The following is a 22,194-nucleotide window of genomic DNA, read 5'->3' as shown; positions in this document are numbered from 1 at the left end:
GTTTTCGAACACCTTCTGATCAGCACTATTCACTGATCATGGAAGAACCGCGGCTTCGAGCGACAGCGTCGACAGGTAGACGAGGGCCTCCAGCGACAATGTCCCGTTCCTCCGCACCGCCTTAGCCTCTCGCTTTCCTCCGGGCAACGCTGCTGCTTACCAATCGACGACCCTTACAATCCTCACCGAATCGACCATGAATCATAGCCCTAGTATGATGTGTAAGAAGTACCCAACCTAGTGTGCCATTTGCATCTAAGCGATTCCCCGCTTCTTGTGGCAATGTCGGTGCAGCCCTAATCTGGCGCTTCTTCCCTAGAGCCGATGATCGTGCTCCGACATCGACGACGATGGCTCGGTGGGCAGGTCTCCCCCTGATAAGGGTGTTTGCGCTCGGAAGCTTTAGGCATGGGTCTCGACGACGGCGCCGGGATTGGCGAATTGTCTTCCGTAGTGTGTCCGGCAGGGCATTCAAGCTCCTCGGTCTCCTTCAGAGGTATGTGAAATCATTCTCAACCACCGAATGTTCTAACCTATTAATTTGCTATTGTTCTGCATGTTTTTTATTCCCGGTTGATTCTGTCATCTTATCTTTTGATTGGTAATAGAAGTATGTAAATCATGATAGAGTCAGATAAGGTTTCTATAAGATTTAACTGAACAAACAATTAGGACATCATCGAGATATAGTAAGCGAGGAATATGTTCATGAGAAGTGGAGACATATCCTATTTTATTTACAGTAATAGGAAGAAGGACCGAAAGCAAATTAAAGGTAATATGCCATATTAAAGTGATATATGTGGATAAATACATATGTGAAGGATGTGTATGTTATGATAACAAATATATAATTTTATGCCTTAAAAATGAAAAGGATAACAAATCACCATACAAACACCACAAGGTGCACAAAAGACATGGATGAACATATGCAATCGACATTACTTACGAAAGAAGTTGAATGCATAAGACCCGTTTTTGAAGACATTTGCACCAAAACTTTGCATTTGCCATGTCCATCTCGACCATCATACATCAATCACTGGTTTTTCTTTTGAAGTTTGTGCAGAAAAACCAAAAACACCAATTACAATGTTGGAATTTAACGTTTCCTTGAAAATATACCGAGGGAGAGGATGCTCTGTAGCTGACAAATGATATGATCTCCACTTGTAATAGCCATAGATGGCTATCATAACTTCAAAAATAATTATTAAATTGAAGTGAGAATAAAAAAATCTTTGACCATCACAAGTCTTTAACAGTTATTTTCAAGGACCGAATCAGCCATCAATCACTAACAAGTCCTTTCTGGAAGAAGAAAACATTGACAAAGAAGCTGGAGACAGATTGTCAGGCACAGGACAAACCATCGTTGGAAGAAAATTGCACAAACGCCAAAATAGATGTGATTATTTTCCTTCTCCAGGTCCATCTCAACTAGCATCATCATCCACCAATGACTAGTTCTTCTTGTACTACGAAAGAATGTTGTCATGAAAAGACCTATCAGCTGATTAGTCATTGGTTGAATGACCAATAACACCAATTGCCCCGTAAAAGATTGAACAGGTCCTTGAATATCCACTGGAGGAGGATGCTCGATACCAGTCCTTAGACTTTTCTTTTTTTGTACATATATTGTTCTGAAGGGTCAAATCATCCTGTTAATAGTCTGATGTCGTTATGCGTTCCCGACTTTGCAGCTTGTGACGCCGATAGCAGCGAAAGATGGGTGTGTGGTCACTGAGGCCGCCTGTTGATGCAATCAAAGTTCATCCTTTTGGATCCATGTTGTAAGTCAATTGTTTTGCAGAAAAATTATACAGTGATCCAATCAAATAAATTTTTTTTTTTAAATAAATGATTGACTGGGAAGAGGTCAGCTTTCTTGCACCTCATCGGTCAGTCAAGAGGAAGCTTCATATTTTAGGCTTTGGTGTTTCCATAACATATCATTTGTCCAAGCTTTTATCTGAGAGTACCTCTCTGCTAGTGTGCAAATCGAGACATGGGTGGGCTGTTAGGGTATCACTTGTTCCAGCTGTTGATGCTGCCGCTAGTGGGTGCAGCGGCATCTGCAGCAGCTCCACTGCCTGGCTGCCGAACGAGATGCGGCGAGATTGACGTCCCCTACCCTTTTGGCATTGGTCCTAGCTGTTCGAGGGAAGGCTTCTCACTAGATTGCAACACAACGGATGATGGCCTCGAGAAACTTTTTTTCTTCCGTCGTCGAGATCACCGATATCTCGTTGCCACTTGGCCAGGCACGCATGCTCAATGAAATATCGTGGCAGTGTTACAACGCTATCACCAATTCTATCAACTACAGAACCTGGTTTCTGAATTTAACCAACACACCATACAGATTCTCCGACGACCTCAACAAGTTCACTGTGATCGGCTGCGACACCCTCGCCTACATCGGAGGTTGGAAAAGGCACGACACCTACTGGAGCGGTTGCGGGTCCGTGTGTCACAACGAGGTGAGTTTGGTCAACAGCTCATGCTCCGACATCGGCTGCTGCCAAACCGCCATCCTCAAGGACCTCACATACTATGAGGTCTTGTTTGATTCAAATTTCAACAGCTCGAGGACCTGGAACTTCAGTAAATGCAGCTATGCCGTATTGTTGGAGGCGAATCAGTTTGAGTTCCGAACATCTTACATTACAACGAACCAATTCTTGAGCAACAGCAGCAAGGCGCCTTTGGAGGTGGATTGGGCGATCAGAAACGAGACATGCGAGGAAGCACAGCGCGACATAACCTCCTACGCCTGCATCAGCGAGCACAGCGAGTGTTTGAACTCTTCCAATGGTCCTGGGTATCTTTGTAACTGTTCGAGTGGGTACCAAGGCAATCCTTATGTCGCTCGGGGCTGCCAAGGTCTGTTACCTGTTCCAGTCTCGTCTCTTTCTGGGATCTGCTTGCCTTTTCAGTTTTCATGATTTTGTTGCTGATAGTTACGAATATGTTTTAATTGCAGACATCAATGAATGTGATGATAAAGATCGATATCCATGCCTTGGCATCTGCAAGAACACAGTTGGTAGCTACGATTGTTCCTGCCCGCCAGGCACACACGGCAACCCTTTAAATGGAAATTGCACTGCAGACCAGAAAGTTTCGTTGCCAGTGAAGGTTATTATTGGTAAAACCCCATTCACCTTGACTTGTTTCTTTGTTGCAAGGATGTCTATGTTTAGAGAAATAATCTTAATTAAAAGAGAATTGAAGCGTTTATTTTTCATGAACACGGGGAGAATTGTAGGATTTGAATTTGATGGGATAAGAGAGGTTATCATGATCTAATGATATATCATCGTGATCATGAAGAAAGGTTACATTGATTATGAAAAATTAAAGAGTCGATAGAAAATTTCATAGCTAACACATGATAAAAATGTATGAATGCAGTCATCAAGATTAAGTATCGTAACTCTCATCTCTCTCATCTAGGGCTCTATAATTAGATGATATTTATCATGATCAAGTAGAGATCAAGTGAGTCAAGATAGAAGTTTAGAGCCTTGACAGGAAGAGGAAATAAAGTTTGTGTTTGTCAACTTAGTCTCTGGGGTTTATCCATCTCCTTCAAGGTCCTTAGTCTCCGTATCGTCAACTTCAGCCATGAGTTCAGACCTTTCTCCAGAGATACATCCTTTCTATCAACTAAAAAGACCTCATTGTCCAACGTCTGTGTTTCTTCTCCCCCAGGGAAATCCAACTTGTGTGTTTATACCTGCTAAAAGTTGCTGCAAATAACGTTTACAAGTTATCTGTGATTCTTGTATCTGCATGGACTTCATGTATTCTAGTTATGTAGCTTAACATAATGCTTGCGCAGAAGAAAAGCAATAAGAATAAGCATCCAGGATTTTATCATCAGAAAAACAGAGCACAAAATTGTTCGTGCTCGTATTATAGTTTCCAGTAACCACAAAACCAAAATAATATGCATAAAAAACATAATTTTTGTTTCTCTTCCTGGTTTTAACTGGCCTGAAACTTTCTGTGATACAGGTACTGGCAGTGGCTTGATCTTTCTACTAATATCCGGCATGTGTATCTATGTGATTTTTCAAAGAAGAAAATTCATCAAGATTAAGGAAAGATATTTCAGAGAACATGGAGGTTGGATATTATTGGAAGAGATCAAGGCTAAAGAAAGATATTTTAGAGAACAAGGACTTGCATTTAAGATATTTGTCGAAGAAGAATTAGAAAAGGCTACAGAGAAGTATGATAAGAACCGAGTCCTTGGCAAAGGAGGGCATGGTACCGTTTACAAAGGAGACTTGGAGGACAGTCGTGTCGTTGCCATCAAGAAACCCAAGATCATTGATGAGAGCCAAAAGAATGAATTTGGAAAAGAGCTGCTTATTCTGTCGCAGATCAACCACAAGAACATAGTTAAGCTCTTGGGTTGTTGCTTGGAAGTGGAGGTTCCGATGCTGGTTTATGAGTTTGTCTCCAACGGGACCTTGTTCCAGCTGATCCACGACAACAACAGGGCATCTCCCTTTTGCTTGGCCACTCGCTTGAGGATCGCTCATGAGTCTGCCGAAGCTCTGGCCTACTTGCATTCATCAGCTTCGCCTCCCATCATTCATGGCGACGTGAAGTCTTCCAACATCCTTTTAGATGAAAACTATACAGCAAAAGTTTCTGACTTTGGAGCTTCGAAGCTGGTTCCAAAAGACGAGGATCAGTTTGCTACCTTGGTGCAAGGGACTTGTGGTTACTTGGATCCAGAGTACCTCCAAACCTGCCAGTTGACAGAGAAAAGTGATGTTTATAGCTTCGGCGTGGTGCTTCTGGAGCTGATGACCTGCAAGAAGCCAATTTATTTTGAAGCATCTGAAGAAGAGAGGAGCCTCGCATCATGTTTTATTCTGGCGACGAAGGAGAATCGACTTACGGAGATCTTGGATGATCAGGTGAGAAATGAAGGGGATACGGAACTGATTCAAGAAATGTGCGAGCTCGCAAAGCAATGCTTGAACTTTAGTGGAGAAGAAAGGCCTACGATGAAGCAAGTGGCGGAAGAGCTTGACAGGTTGAGAAAATTCAAGCAGCACCCGTGGGTACCGCAGAATACCGAGGAGATTGAGAGCTTGCTCAGTCAACCATCGGTTGACCATGAGACATATTATCATGGAATTGAAACCACTACTAGCTATAATCCAGAGAAAAGATTGGGATTGGATATCGAATATGGAAGATGATGATCTGGTGCATGCCCAAACTCTCTGGTTCTCGAGGCTTCTTGATGCAATCTTGAATTGATGCTGCTGCTATGTATACTTGTGATCGTGTGTGTTTGTGCCAGTGTATAATAGCGAAGAATATTTATTAATAACTACAGGTAATCTCTGTCATTTCCTTGCTGGAATTTGTTGTGTGTAAGAATAAGGTTATCCCAATAAATATTATCATTTCAAATATTTTGCATTGATTGTGGAGCTTTTATCATTCAGGAAATGTTCCATGATCGGCTGACCTTGTTGTCGCCAACCATGTCTGAGATATCATTATCTAGTCTAATAATTGAGATTAAAATGGTATAAACAATCCATGTTCTTTATATATGTCCATCTGATCTAGTTAAGCATTAGCATGAACAAATATACATTAATTGCCACCCGTTTAATATGAAAATATGTATTATTTTGTGATCGGCTCTTAGACAAGCTTTCATAAGTTTATAAAAGTCCATAAGCATAAAAAACTAATAAATTTATTTTTATTATAGTTGTTAGCTTTCCATAATCCATGTGAAATTTCTAAGATGTAGACATCTTTCCATAGCCTCCTTCCTGTAATTAATATTAGAAATATTTCTTGACTTTGATCCCTTTAATAATAATTAAATTATATAAGACGGGACATGATGAATACATAAAATTAAAAAACAAACTAAAATGTGAAACCCATATCATCCGATCCTCTTCTATAGTCGATAATATCAGCATTAATAAATTATTTTACAAATTATTTTTGATTTAAAAATAATTTTTATTATAATAACAATAGTCTCCAATAATTTTTATCGTTATCACATACACATCCGACTAAATAATAATATCTTTTATTATATATATATATATTAGTTTATTTTTGGGTTGATTAACCTATTATTATTATTTTTATACTTTTCATAATAAATAAAATAAATACCGTCTCAATTTTTACAGCTACAAATATATGCAAATTAAGGGACGTGTGCGAGAGATTGAGCCGGGCCGACTCCCTCCAAGATTTATTGAACCGCATGATGGAGCCGGTTTAGTTCTCTGGTAGCATTGGTTATTGCAATCGTGGGTTCGTCGCCGCGGTCGAACCCCGCTTCATGACGCGTGTAGCGGCATCGCAAGGACGACATCCATCCTTGCGATCGTTTGTGCCCGCCCGTACCTTGGGAGCTTCAAGAGTCCAACAACGCCCCGTGAGGTCTGCTGGTCTCCTCCTGTCCACCGATAAAGCGAGAACACGACAGACAGACAGGCTAACGAACAAACAGGAGATGGGCGCGTCCTCTTCCGCCGACCACGGAGGCATCTCGGAGCAACAGCAACGGCAGGAAGAGGAGGAAAACTTAGCTGCCGCCAATGGCTTCCTCCCCTCCCTTCGCAATGCCTTCTCCAACCTCTCTCCGCCCTCCTCCTCTTCCCTCCCCCTCGCTTCCCTCCAGGTACTGCTGCTGCCTACCGATCCACAACCCATGTGACAACTGACCCTCGATTCTCCCCTCTTCCCTGGACGTGCAAGTTGTTGTGTCCGAATCCTCGCCGGTGCCGTAGCACTTCCCTGCCCTGTCGAACAATCTCGGCGCAACCCTGGTCTCGCTCTTCTTCCCCGCTGCCGATGATCGTGCTGACGGTCGTATTGATTGGATTGGCTTCTTGAGCGGCTACAAGCGATGCTACGGCAGGATGCCCGTCTCACGATCCATCAACGAGCTATACAGATTGTACGCCGCCGTGTCCCGCGAAGCCGGAGCGCCTTGCGGCTTGGAGTTCGATCCCGATGCTGGCGACGATGATAAGGTGGGCGGGTCTCTCTTGCCGGGAGAGGTGCTTATGCTTTTCTGGATCTGCTGGGTCATGGGGCATTCTTCGAGGATCGCGAAGATGTCCAGAAACGCAGAGGATCCTTTGGTGCTCCCTGACATGAGCCATCTGCTAGTGTCAGCTTTGGTTTCGTGCGGTGTGATCGCGGAGGAAGATGAGCACATTTGGAGATCGGATGTTTTGGCGGTCGATAAGGGTGTTTCTGCGCAGAAGTTTCAGACGTGGGTCTTGACGACAGCACCAGGCTCGGCGAATTGTCTTCCGAAGTATGTCCAGGAGAGGATCCAAGCTTGCTCTTCTTCGAAGGTACGTGAAATAATTCTCAATCATTCCATGAACTCAGGTAAACAAAGGAGTTGTTTATCTGCATGAGTAAGATGGTTTGTTCCTAACGTACCAAAACTTGCAGCAACTTTGTGAGTGTCAATTAGGCACAGGCACTGATGTAGCATAAGGGCATTCCTCCAAAGAGATTTGTTGAGAACTATTCACAAGAATTTAAGAAAAAGAAATTTGCATGCATTAAGCTAATGTCAGGAATTTGGTTATGGAAGTGTTAGGGTCTACATGGGATAACACTGATACTGAGTTGAATTCATTTATGAAGAGGATTTAGGAGACCAGGAGGCAAAATCATTAACTGACAACTTGAAAGAATGCACAATCAGAACTATATATTATTTTTCACAATCTAGTGTAAGTGTTAGTACATTGTTGGATGGAAGAATTGCTTCAATTGTCAGGTTGCTGTTAAATAAGCAGTTGCGAAAATAACTTGTTCCAGCTGTTGATGCTACCGCTAGTGGGTACAGTGGCATCTGCAGCAGGTCCCCTGCCTGGCTGCCCAACGTGATGCGGCGAGATTGACGTCCCCTACCCTTTTGGTATATGTCCTAACTGTTTGAGGGAAGGCTTCTCACTAAATTGCAGCACAACGGATGATGGCCTCGAGAAACTTTTTGTGTTCAACGTCGAGATCACCGATATCTCATTGCCGCTAGGACAGCCACGCATGCTCAACGAAATATAGTGTCAGTTTTGCAACGTAAGCAACAATTCCGTGGACTGCAACTTCGTCTCTCGATTTGGTCGACACACTGTATAGTTAATCGGCTGCAGAGACCCGTTGGGCTGATAGCCTATGAGTTCAGTTTATAATGGGCTTTAACAGCACGTAGCTTATCTCAATTTTAACATAAACCTAAATCTAATAAGAAGGTGAGGTGGTTTTGAAAAAGAGACAGAAAATTATAGCAATGGAGAGAGAAAACTATAGTAACGATGGCAGAAAACTATAACAACAACATGATTCTAAAAGAGAAAAAAATGATAGAAAAATAAAAGAGGAAAAGAGAAAAAGACGAGGATAACGTAGAGAGATTATTTTCAATTATTCAGGTAGTGTTCTCATCCCATATTAGATCAGATCTACAGTAAATTGTTGCTGTGATTATTTAAAAATATTTTGAATATTGTATACAGTGACATAATCCTTGTATCTCAGTTATTTTCTTGTGATTGTTACTTGGGTTTTCGACAATAGACTTTGAGATTTGTACATTCATTATTTTTATAGTGAATTTTCCATGGTTTGTCCCGTAGTTTTTACCATTCACGTTGGAGGGGTTTTTCACATAAATCTTGCTGTCCTATTTTATTATGATTCTATTTAATTTTGCTATATGTTACGACCTACTTGTATTTGTTCGTATATAAAGTTCTCTTTTTATCCCATCAATTGGTATCGGAGTATGGTTTTGATGATTTATTTTTTGTATTCGAACATAGATGTCGGTAATGTTTCTTGCATGATTAGCTTGAATAGAAATAATTGGATGATATGAAAACTAAGAATGGAAGATCTCTTGTATTACAAAGATTTGTATGAACCTTTGCAAGGGGATGGTGCAAAATCCATAACTGTGACAGATGATGAGTGAAAGAGATTATACCAAAAAATAGTCGGGTTTATTCGACAATGGCTCGATGACAATATCTTTCACCATGTTTCTACTAAAAGTTCTGCATACTCTCTTTGAAAAAAGTTAAAAAATCTTTGTGATAGAAAAATAATTGACAACAAAGCTTTCTTGATCAGAGAACTTGCAAACATAAAATATAAATAGGGTGCTTTTATTGCTGAGCATTTGAATGAAATCCAAGTATTACTAACCAGTTATCTTATATAAAAATGTCTCTTGATGATTAGTTGTAAGCATTATTACTTTTCAATTCTTTACCAGAAAGTTAGGAGACATTGGTGGTTTCCTATAGTAATTCTGCGCTAGATGGTGTTGTCACCATGAGTCAAGTAACAAGCAGTTTATTGAACGAGGAGTTGAGAAGAAAGAATTCAACAACATCTTAGAATAATTCAAAGGCGCTTATCTCAAAGAACAAAGGAAGATTAAAGTCCAAGGATACAAGCAGTTCACGCATGGGTAGAACCAAGTCAAGATCAAGAAAAGATATTATTTGCTATAACTATAGTGAGAAAGGACATTACAAGAACGAATGCAAGCAACCTAAAAAGAGTAAGAAAAAAGGAAAAAGAAGTGGAGTCTACAGAGTTAAAAAATAATACCATAGCTATAGTGCAGGACGGTGATTATTTGATTTTGTCTCCTTCTAATGATATTTTTTGTTGTGTGTGTCAGGATCTCGAGTGAGTGATTAACATAGGTACTTCTTATTATGCTACACTACGAAGGGAGTTTTTTGCTATGTGCAAGTATGAAAATTTTGGTGTTGTCAAGATAAGCAACTATGACACGGTAGACATTATTGGCATGAGTGATATCCACATAAAGACCAACCTTGGCTGCAAGTTAGTGCTGAAGGATGTGAGACATGTGATTGACTTAAGGTTGAATTTAATTTTAGTTAGAAGACTAGATGATGAAGATTATGATAGCAGATTTCATAGAGGACAATGAAAGCTCAGTAAGGGTTCTCTTATTGTGGCTAATGGGAAGAAATATTATACTTTATATAAATTGTAGGCCAAAACTTATGGTGAGTAGTTAAATGCTACAGAAAAAGACTTCAGCATTGAGTTGTGGCATAAGCAATTAGGACACATGAGCAAGAAGGGGTTGCAAGCTCTTTCTAAGAGAGAGGTATTGTTAGACATCAGAGGTACACGTTTGAACCCTTATATTGATAGTTTGGCTGGTAAACAACATAGAGTTTTCTTTGCTAGTCATGCTTTATCTAGAAAAATATATGCCTTAGACCATGTTTACATATATGTATATGATCATTTGAGGATAAAAACTCATGATGGATCTATTAATGTTCTTGGTATCATTGGTGTACTTTATTTTGCTACTTTTATATATAACTATTTTAGAAGAGTTTGAGTCGATGCTATGAAGATCAAATATCAGGTTATTAATGTCATCAAAGAGTTTCATGCTAAAGTTAAAAGGGAGATAAACAAGATAATTAAAATGTATAAGATCAAAATATGGTGGTGAGTACACTGAATTGTTTAATGATTATTACAGGTCGCATGACATCCACAATGAGATGAAAGTTCATAGTACATCTCAGCATAATGTTGTTGCAGAGAGGATGAATTGCAACATCATGGAAAATATCAGATGTATGCTTTCAAAGGCTAAGGTACCCAAAAAGTTTTGGGATGAAGCTTTGAGGACTGCAATTGATGCGATCAACTTGTCACCTTGTACAACCCTAGATGATGATGTTCCAGAGCATATATGGTTTGAAAAAGATATTTTCTACAAGCATTTGTGAGTGTTTGGTTGTCGTGCATTTGCACACGTTATAAACAATAAGAGGTCTAAGCTAGATGGTAAGATAAAATAATATGTTTTTCTTGACTACTCACATGATCAGTTTGGTTACAGGTTTTGGGATCCAGAAAAGCAAAAATTGATTTGAAGCAGAGATGTAATCTTCTTTGAGGATCAAACCCTATAGGATTTGAAGGAGGCACCAGCCAAGACTTATGTAGAAGGATTAGCATATTTTGATCGAATTACTTCTCCAATATATCAGGGTGATGGGGGAGATGTGCAGGAAGATAGTGGAGAGTCCGATGTTGATCTACCTATAGGACATGTTGAGCAAGAAGAAGCTATAGAGCAACTTCCCACGGAACCACAGTTTAGATAACGTCAACCTTCCAAAAGATACTCTACATATGAGTATATGATGCTTACTAATGCAGGTAAATCAGAGAGTTATCAAAAAGCAGTTGAAAGTGAACAGAAAAAGAAGTAGTTAGTTGCTATGCAGGAAGAGATAGATGTGAAAAACAAGATACAAAGCTAAATTGGTTGTGAAAGACTTTGATTAAAGGAAACATATTGACTTTGAAAATATTTTTTCTCCTATTGTTAAAATGCTTCTATTCGTGTTGCTTTTGGTATTGTTGCTAGCCTAGACTTGGAGGTTGAGTTGTTGGATATAAAGATAGCTTTCCTTCTTGGTGATTTAGAGGAGAAATTTTATATGGAGAAATTAGAATGCTTCAAAATCAAAGGTAAAGAAAATTTTGTCTACAATTTGAAAAAGAGCTTGTATAAGTTGAAGCAAGCTTCAAATAGTGGTACAGAAAGTTTGATTCATTTATGATTAAAAATTGATATAAAAGAATGGCTTCAGATCATTGTGTGTACATCAAATTGTTTTGTGAGGATTTTATTATTCTCTTGCTTTATGTTGATGACATGTTTATCTTTAGGAAATGTATGTCTATAATTGATAGGTTAAAGATGAAACTAAGTAAATCCTTTGCAATAAAGGACATGGGGCCTGCAAAGCAAATACTAGGTATGCAAATTTTCCGTGATAGAAAAAATAAGAAGATTTGATTGTCACAGGAGAAATACATCGAGAATATATTAGAAAGGTTCAGTATGAGCAATGCAAAGCCAATTGGTTCTTCTCTTTCAGGTCACTTCAAGTTGTGCTTAGAATAGAGTCCGTCAAGTGATGGAGAAGGAGAATATGCAAAATGTTTCTTATGCTTTAGCAGTTGGAAGTTTAATGTACACGATGATATGTATGAGGTCAGACATTGCATATGCAGTAGGTGTTACTAGCATATTTCTTGTAAATCCAAACAAGGAGCACTAGGCAACAGTGAAGTGGATATTTAGATATCTCAGAAGGAGCTATAAAGTTCGTTTAAAATTTGGAGGTGGATGACCTGTGTTAACATATTACACAAATACAATTATGGCAAAAGATATAGATACTATAAAGTTTGTTTAAGCTTTGGAGGTGGACGATCTATGTTGACATGTTACACAAATACAGTTATGGCAAGAGATATAGATACAAGAAAATCCACATCAGGTTTTATACTTATTTTTGTAGGGGGAGCTATGTCATGACAATCCAAATTACAAAGGTGTATTGGTCTCTTCACCACATATGCAGAATATATTGTTGCTACAGAGGTTTACAAAGAAATGTTATAGATGAAAGAATTTTTACAAGAATTGAAGCTGAAATAGAAAAACTATGTGATACATTATGATAGCCAGATAGCCATTTATTTGTGTAAGAACCCAACTTTTCATTCCAAGTCAAAGCATATAGATGTTTGGATTCGAAATATACTTCAAGAGAAGTAGTTGCAACTTCATGTAATAAGGGGGGTGTAGTGACTATGAAAAGGAGGCAGAAAACTATAGCAACAAAGAGAGAAAACTATAGCAATAGGGGAAAAAAATTATAGCAGTAACTAATTCAAAAATAGGAGAAAATTATAGAAAAACAAGAGAAGAAAAGGGAAGAAGACAAGGACAATGCAGAGAACTCTTTTCAATCATCCAGGTAGTGTTTTCATATCAAGTTAGATCAGATCTATAGTTAATTATTACTGTGATTACTTGAGGAGATTTTGAATATTATACAAAGTGACGTAATCCTCATATCTCAGTTATTCTCTTGTGATTATTGCTTGGTTTTTGGACAAGAGACTTTGAGATTTGTATATTCATTGTTTTTATAATAAATTTTCTCTAGTTTACTCCATGATTTTTACCCTTTATGTTGGAGTGATTTTTTACATAAATCTTGATGTCTTACTTTATTACGATTTTATTTAATTTTATTATGTATTATGACTTACTTATATTTATTTATTTATCCCATTAAGACCATCGTGTTTGTGTGTTGAGTGTTTGTGTCACAACGAGGTAAATTTGGTCAACAGCTCATGCTCCGGCATCGGCTGCTGCCGAGCCTCCTCCATCCCCAAGGACCTGGCATTCTATGAGGTCTGGTTTGATTCAAATTTCAGCAGCTCGAGCATCTGGAACTTCGGTCGCTGCAGCTATGCCGTATTGTTGGAGGCAAATCGGTTTGAGTTCCTAACATCTTACATCACGACGGACCGATTCTTGAACGACAGCAGCAGCAAGGCGCCTTTGGTGGTGGATTGGTAGATCGGAAACGAGACATGCGAGGTAGCACAGCGCAACATAACATCCTACGCCTGCATCAGCGAGCACAGCGAGTGTTTGAACTCTTCCAATGGTCCTGGGTATCTTTGTAACTGTTCCGAGTGGTTACCATGGCAATCCTTATGTCGCTCTTGGCTGCCAAGGTCTGTTAAGTCTCTTCTCTTTCTGGGATCTGCTTGCCTTTTCAGTTTTCATGTTTTTGTTTCTGATACTGCCGAATATGCTTTAATTGCAGACATCGACGAATGGTCTGATAAAGATCAAAATCCTTGCCATGGCATCTGCCAGAACCTGCCCGGTAGCTGTGATGCTTTCAATGGACCATGCACCCAACACCAGAAACTTCAATCATCAGCGAAGGTGGCTATAGGTAAGAGTCTTTTTTCCACCATGACTTTCATCTTTGTCGAGGATCTCATTACACATTTGATGCCTAGTATTACAAATAAATTCTTTTGTTCCCTTTCTTTTCATGAATTCTATTTATTGCTTCAAATCCTTTCATCTGTCTGCACTGTAGACTAGGTGTATCTTATAGGGAGGACTAATGACGGTAACCTGGTTCAATCTTATCTTCTTCTTGTCTTGGACCATCTCCAAGTAGCTGATGATTTTTTGATCCACTCAAGAAAGTGTATTTACTTGCCAAAATTCAATAATTTGTTAAATTCCGAATCGCCAGTTTTGCTTTTATCAGCCTTCCATTAACAAAGTCTTGAAGAAATTTTGAAGAAATTTCTTGCCAAAATCTTGAAGAAATTTTGTGATTAACAAAGCCTCCTTGAAAGTTCTTTACGTTGAAATTAAACTTATTCAAGTGTCATAAAAAGATTCATTTTATCAAAAGAAATATTCATTACATCAAGAGGGAGATTGATTGTATCAAGAAAGAAAAAAATAGATTAAAAATTTATAAAAGAATAAGTCAAATTAATTATTAAAAAAAATATTGAAGATTGAAGCTTGTTCTACACCCGTTGGATAACTCTATCTTTTCTTACTATCGAGATCAATACTTTATCCTCGTATTTTTTTCCAAATTCAACCATAAATTCAAACCTCATTACTGTGAACGAGAAAGCAAGAAATTCATGACAGCTGTCCTTCTCCCGCAGGGAAGTCCAACTTGAGTTGTTACGCCTACTTAAAAGTAGAGAGAAATAGTGTTCTATCATATTTAATATGATGAGTTATCTACAGTTCTCCTATTGACTGCATTTATTCTAGTTATGTAATTAAAAATAATCCTTTCGCGGTATTCACCGGAGAAATTGCAAAAGAAAAAAAAAAGCATAAAGGATAACGGCAGCAGAAATGCAGAGCATAAATATGTCCATTCTTGTCTTATTGCTCCTGTTAACCGGAAAACCAAAATATTATGCATAAAATTCATAGTTTTTGTTTCTCTTCATAGTGTTAATTGGCCTGAAAATTTATGAGATACAAGTACTTGAACTGGCCTGATCTTTCTACTGCCCTGCATCTGCATCTATATGATTTTTCAAAAAAGAAGGAAAGGTATTTTAGAGAACATGGAGGTTGGATATTATTGGAATAGATCAAGATTATAGAAAAATATTTTAGAGAACAAGGTCTTGCATTTAAGATATTTGCCAAAGAAGAATTAAAAAAGACTACAGAGAAGTATGATCGGAACCGAGTTCTTGGCAGAAGAGGACATGATATCGTTTAGAGTCTTCGAGGACAATCAAGTCGTTGCCATCAAAAAACCTAAGATCTTTGATGAGAGCCAAAAGAACGAATTTGGAAAAGCGTTGCTTATTCTATCGCAGATCAACCACTAGAACATAGCCAAGCTCTTGGGTTGTTGTTGCTTGGAAGTGGAGGTTCCGAAGTTTGTCTCGAACGGGACCTTGTTCCGGCTGATCCACGACAACAACAATGTATCTCCCTTTTCCTTGGCCACCCGCCTGAGGATTGCTCTAGCCTACTTGCATTCATCAACTTCGTCTCCCATCATTCATGGCGACGTGAAGTCTTCCAACATACTTGATGAAAATTATGCATCAAAAGTTTCTAATTTTGGAGCTTCGAAGCTGGATCTCAACTAGCATCATCACCCACCAATCACTAGTTCTTCTTGTACCACGGAAGAGTATTGTCATGAAAAGACCTATCAGCTGATTAGTCATTGGTCGAATAACCAAGAACACCAATTGCAACATGGGAATGAAATAGGTCCATGAAAATATACTTGAGAGGAATTGGTCATCGTTCACAAGCCTAACATTCAAACTCATTTTTTACCGAGCAACTAGGGAGGAGTTATGTTCCTTGCACCTCATCGGTCAATGAAGTGGAAGCTTTAAAAGGTTATCTTGTATGTAAGAAAATGGTTATCTAAATATTGTTATTTTAAACATTTTGCATTGGTTGCGGAGCTTTTATCATTCAGGTAATGTTAGATGATCGGCTGACATTATTGTCACCAGACATCATTATCTAATCTAGTAATTGAGATTAAAATGATATAAACAGTCTATGTATGTTCTTTATCTATGTCAATCCGATTTTTTTAAGCAGTGATAAGGACAAATATATATTAATTGCCATCTGTTTAATACAAAAATATGATATTATTTTGTGGTCGGCTCTTCGACATGCTTTTATAAGTTTATAGAAGTCCATCAGCATAAAAAAAATAATAAATTTATTTTTATTATAGTTGTTAGCTTTCGATCATCTATGTGAAATTTTGAAGATGTAAACATCTTTCCATAGCCTCCGTCCTATAACAAAGATTAATATTAGAAATATTTTTTGACTTTGATCCCTTTAATGACTAAATTATATAAGACGGGATAGTGATGAATACATAAAGATAAAAAAATAAAATAAAAAACTAAAATATGAAACCCATATCATCTGATCCTCTTCTATAGTTGATAATATCCTATTCTAAGCATTAATAAATTATTTTACAAATTATTCTTGGTTTAAAAATATTTTTTTATTATAATAACGATAGTCTCCAATAATTTTTATCGTTACCACATACACATCCGACTAAATAATAATATCTTTATTATATATATTAGTTTATTTTTGGGTTGATTAACCTATTATTATTTTTATTTTTATACTTTTCATAATAAATAAAATAAATACCGTCTCAATTTTTACAGCTACAAATACATGCAAATTAAGGGACGTGTGCGAGAGATTGAGCCGGGCCGACTCCCTCCAAGATTTATTGAACCGCATGATGGAGCCGGTTTAGGTCTCTGGTAGCATTGGTTGTTGCAATCGTGCGTTCGTCGCCGCGGTCGAACCCCGCTTCATGACGCGTGTAGCGGCATCGCAGAGGCTTCGCGAGGACGACATCCATCCTTGCGATCGATTGTGCCCTCCCGTCCCTAGGGAGCTGCAAGAGTCCAACAACGCCTCGTGAGGTCTGCTGGTCTCCTCCTCTCCACCGATAAAGCTAGAACATAACAGACAGACAGGCTAACGAACAAACAGGAGATGGGCGCGTCCTCTTCCGCCGACCACGGAGGCATCTCGGAGCAACAGCAGCGGCAGGAAGAGGAGGAAAACTTAGCCGCCGCCACTAGGTTCCTCCCCTCCCTTCGCAATGCCTTCTCCAACCTCTCTCCGCCCTCCTCCTCTTCCGTCTCCCTCGCTTCCCTCCAGGTACTGCTGCTTGCTACCGATCCACAATCCATGTGACAACTGACCCTCGATTCTCCCCTCTTCCCTGGACGTGCAAATTGTTGCGTCCGAATCCTCGCCGGTGCCGGAGCACTTCCCTGCCCTGTCGAACAATCTCGGCGCAACCCTGGTCTCGCTCTTCTCGCTCTCCAACCTCTCTGCTAATATGTATAAATAACCATTAAGTTTACTATCTCAAGCATATTTTGTAATTATATTTCATATTCTATCATCGTATCAGAGCTGCTTGCCTAGAGCAAGCTGTCCGACTCCTCACCGAGCCCTGCCAACTTCTTCCTAGAGTAAGACCTCTTGTTCTACCGAATCGACGCGAGAACCCTCTTTCCTCTGCCTCGGCTCACCTCCAGCGACATTGATCTGAAGCGGCGACGGCTGTCTTACCACCGTCGCTTTCTTCTCTACGGCGACTGTGGCACTTTCTCGGCGAACGGCGCTTGTCTTCTCCCGCTTGCCTTCACTGGCGCTTCTCCTGCGGCGCAACAGATCTGGTCAGTTCGGTGACGTTGATCTGAAGCTGACATGATCTATCCGACAGAGTTCCACGCTGTGCCTTTCTCAATTATTCATCGCGTAGACATCCCCTGTTTCAAATTGCTGCAAGCCAGTGATCTGCTTTGAAAAAGGTCGAGAACGTGGCGTGCGACGACTTCTCCCTATCAACCGGCGGACTTCAACTATCTTCTCATAAGTCGCTTGCTGCCAACCTCCTACTACTGGCCTCCTCTCGTGGGCCGACCTGTTACTGCTGCTGTCATCCTCCTGCTGTGACTGCCATCCACCGGTCGTGGGTTGGCCTCGAGTTCGCAGGCCGAGCGCCCATTGTCTCCTCTCTCATCATCGGAGCATCACCAACTCTTACGACCCTCGACCCTTTCCTTCCGCTCGGCTTGTCTCGTCAACAGCGGTGGATCCTCAACCACCGGCTCCTGTGCTCTCGACCAACCCGGCGATCACCTATATTCCGCTCTTCACCATGAGGACAATACTGCTGCTCTCCAATAGACCATCTTCGCCAAACGGTCGCAACCCTTGGCTCGCTGGTGGTCTTTCTCAGCGTAGAGAGCTGTTGCAGATCATTGCAAACAGCTTCTTCTCAGGAGGAGACCTGATCATTGCAAAAAGCGCCGAACTGCAGCTCTCGCCAGCACTGCAAACAGTGTTGCAGCTCTCTCCAGCATTGCTGTAACTCTCTCCGGAACTGCAAACACTGCTGTAGCTCTCTCCAGCACTACAAACAGTGTTGCAGCTCTCTCCAGCATTGCTGAAACTCTCTCCAGGACTGCAAACACTGCTGCAACTCTCTCCAACGTTGCAAACAGTGTTGCAGCTCTCTCCAGCATTACTGTAACTCTTTCCAGGACTGCAAACATTGCTGCAGCTCTCTCCAAGGCTACAAACAGTGTTGCAACTCTCTCCAGTATTACTGTAACTCTGTCTAGGACTGCAAACACTGCTGCATCTCTCTCCAGCACTACAAACAGTGCTGCAGACCAACAGATCTGTAGAACTGTAGCAACTTTGCCTTACCCGCTGCAGTAACCGTGCCTCTAGAAAAAACACTCGCAGTTCTCTTCCACCTCCCTTCTATGACGACTCCCAACTTACTCCTTTACATACTTATCTCTTAATCGTCTAACACTCCAATTATTGTCCCATTATTGTCCCGGTAAAGAATCATAGTACTTCTCAATCTACCGATCTTATCATCATCGATGCTACATCATTCATTCCGTTTAAATTATCCAAAGATGATAACTATGCATCTTGACGTGTATAACTTTCTAATCTCTTATTTAGATATGATTTACTAGGCTAGTCTAAACAATGAAAGGTCTTAGATGGCAAGATAAAATAATATATTTTTCTTAGCTACTCACATGATTAGTTTGGTTACTGGTTTTGAGATCCGGAAAAATAAAAAGTGTTTAAAAGTAGAGATGTTATTTTATTTAATGATCAAACCCTAAAGGATTTGAAGAAAGCACCAGCCACTCCTTCAATACATTAGGGTGATGGGGGAGATGTGTAGGAAGATAATGAAGAGCTCGATGTTAATCTAACATGTTGAGCAAGAAGAAGTTAGAGAGCAACTTCCTGTGGAACTACAATTAAAAGATCTTCTAGATAACGTCAACCTTCTATAAGAGACTCTACATATGAGTATGTGACTGATGCAGGTGAATAGTTACCAAAAAGCAGTTGAAAATGAGTAGAAAAAGAAATAATTTGTTACTATGCAAAAAGAGATGGATGCTCTGTAGAAGAACCATACTTATGATTTGATGCAACTATCAAAGAGAATGAAGGTTTTGAAGAATAAGTTGGTTTTCAGGTTCAAAACTCAAGAATATTATTCTCAACCAAGGTATAAAGCTAGATTAGTTATGAAAGACTTTGATCAAAAGAAACGTATTGACTTTCAAGAGATTTTTTCTCCTGTTGTTAAAATGTCTTCTATTCGTGTTGCTCTTGGTATTACTACTAGCTTGGACTCGGAGGTTGAATAGTTGGATGTGAAGACAGCTTTCTTTCTTAGTTATTTAGAAGAGAAAATTTATATAGAGAAACCAGAATACTTCAAAATCAAAGGTAAAGAAAATTTTATCTACAAGTTGAAAAAGAGCTTGTATAGGCTGAAGCAAGCTTTAAGATAGTGGTATAGAAAGTTTGATTCATTTATGACTGAAAATTGATATAAAAGAACGGTTTCGAATCATTGTGTGTACATCAAATGGTTTTGTGAGGATTTTATTATTCTCTTACTTTATATTGATGACATATTTATCCCTGGGAAAGATATATCTATAATTGACATGTGGAAGATGAAACTAAGTGAATCCTTTGCAATGAAGGATATGTGGCCAGCAAAGTAAATACTAGGTATGCAAAATTTTCGTGACAGAAAAAACAAGAAGATTTGGTTATCATGGAAGAAATACATCGAGAAGATATTAGAAAGGGTCAGTATGAGCAATGCAAAGCTAGTTGATTCTCCTCTTTCATGTCACTTCAAGTTGTGCTAAGAATCCATCAAGTGATAAAGAGAAAGAAAATATGCAAAAGATTTTTTATGCTTTAGTAGTTGGAAGTTTAATATACGCGATGATATATAGAGAGAAATAGTATTCTTTAATATCATACTTAATATGATGAATTATCCACTGTTCTCATATAGACTACAGTTTATTCTAGTTAAGTAATTAAAAATAATCCTTTCAGGGTATTCACCGGAGAAACTGTAAAAGAAAAGAAAAAAAAAAGCATCAAGAATAATAGCAGCAGAAATGCAGAGCATAAATATGTCCATGCTTGTCTTATTGTTACCGGTAACCGTGAAACCAAAATAATGTGCATAAAAATCATAGTTTTTATTTCTCTTCATGGTGTTAATTGGCCTGATCTTTCTACTACCTAGCATCTATATGATTTTTTAAAGAAGAAAATTCATCAAGATTAAGGAAAGGTATTTTAGAGAACATGGAGGTTGGATATTATTAGAAGAGATTAAGACTATAGAAAAATATTTAAGATATTTGCCAAAGAAGAATTAAAGAGCTACAGCGAAGTATGATCGGAATCGAGTCCTTGGCAGAGGAGAACCTGGTACCGTTTACAGAGGAGTCTTGGAGAACAACCGTGTCGTTGCCATCAAGAGAGCTAAAAGAATGAATTTGGAAAAGAGTTGTTTATTCTGTCGCAGATCAACCACAAGAACATAGTCAAGCTCGTGGGTTGTTGCTCGGAAGTGGAGGTTCCGATGTTGGTTTATGAGTTTGTCTCGAACGGGACCTTGTTCCAGCTGATCCACGACAACAAAAATATATCTCCCTTTTCCTTGGCCACCCGCCTGAGGATTGCTCTAGCCTAGTTGCAGTTACATAACTAGAATAAATGCAGTCAATGAACAGGTGTTAAAAGGCATCAATACAAGTTAATCTTCTAAGATTGCTGGTTGATAATGTCTTCCGTTCAAACAAATGTCCGAGTCTGCGGTCTAAAAAACGCTGCAGCACTGCTAGATGAAATGAAGCTCTTGGGTGAAGTTCCAAGCAAGCCAAGTGAGTGATTTTCTTCTTCATTACACCTTCCTGTATAATGCTCATTTTGCATAAATGTAATATTTGGTGGAAGTATGCTCATTTACTTAAGATTTTTTTGTTTGTTCATTCACTTGTTGTTGAATTGAAGAAAATATTCAGCTTACTTTTATTTGTAGGTGCAAGAAAGGTGTTAAATTCTGAGCTTTGGCATGCCTGTGCTGGACCACTTGTATCATTGCCTCAACCTGGAAGCCTAGTATACTATTTTCCACAGGGACACATTGAACAGGTTCTTTTCTTTCTGATCATCTCATGTATTGTAGATACGGATTCTTGTCTTGTCTTTATATCATCTTTCCTGGAGATCACCTAGCTCGGAATCTTCGGCAGCAAAATGACATTCAAAAATTTGCACAAGCATTTGTTAAATTGTGGTTATTCTAGTTATGTAACTGAGGATTGCTCTAGCCTAGTTGCAGTTACATAACTAGAATAAATGCAGTTAAAAGGCATCACCAGCTGGTTCCAAAAGACGAGGATCAGTTTGCTACCTTGGTGCAAGGGACTTGTGGTTACTTGGACCCAGAGTACCTCCAAACCTGCCAGTTGACAGACAAAAGTGATGTTTATAGCTTCGGCGTAGTGCTTCTGGAGTTGATGACCCGCAAGAAGCCAATTTATTTTGAAGCATCTGAAGATGAGAGGAGCCTCGCATCATGTTTTATTCTGACGACGAAGGAGAACCGACTTATGGAGATCTTGGATGATCAGGTGAGAAACGAAGGGGATACGGAACTGATTCAAGAAATGAGCGAGCTCGCAAAACAATGCTTTAACTTTGGGGGAGAAGAAAGGCCTACGATGAAGGAAGTGGCGGAAGAGCTTGACAGGTTAAAAGAATTAAAGCAGCACCCGTGGGTGCCACGAAATGCTTAG

At 39.4% G+C, this 22,194-nt stretch overlaps 1 long non-coding RNA gene and 2 pseudogenes across 1 annotated transcript; all 3 read left to right on the top strand.

Annotated features, from left to right (window-relative positions):
- On the top strand, positions 1-5,425 carry LOC135628767 (putative wall-associated receptor kinase-like 16; annotated as a pseudogene).
- A 990-nt stretch (positions 5,426-6,415) lies between these two features.
- On the top strand, positions 6,416-14,024 carry LOC135629305 (uncharacterized). The gene is made up of 2 exons (XR_010493188.1): positions 6,416-13,668; positions 13,761-14,024. It is a non-coding gene; the product is annotated as an uncharacterized LOC135629305 (long non-coding RNA).
- A 48-nt stretch (positions 14,025-14,072) lies between these two features.
- Positions 14,073-22,194, top strand: LOC135629140 (putative wall-associated receptor kinase-like 16; annotated as a pseudogene).

Source organism: Musa acuminata, chromosome BXJ3-1, assembly GCF_036884655.1.
Source record: "Musa acuminata AAA Group cultivar baxijiao chromosome BXJ3-1, Cavendish_Baxijiao_AAA, whole genome shotgun sequence".
Classification (NCBI taxonomy): Eukaryota; Viridiplantae; Streptophyta; class Magnoliopsida; order Zingiberales; family Musaceae; genus Musa; species Musa acuminata.
This window is presented reverse-complemented; position numbering and strand designations above follow the sequence as displayed.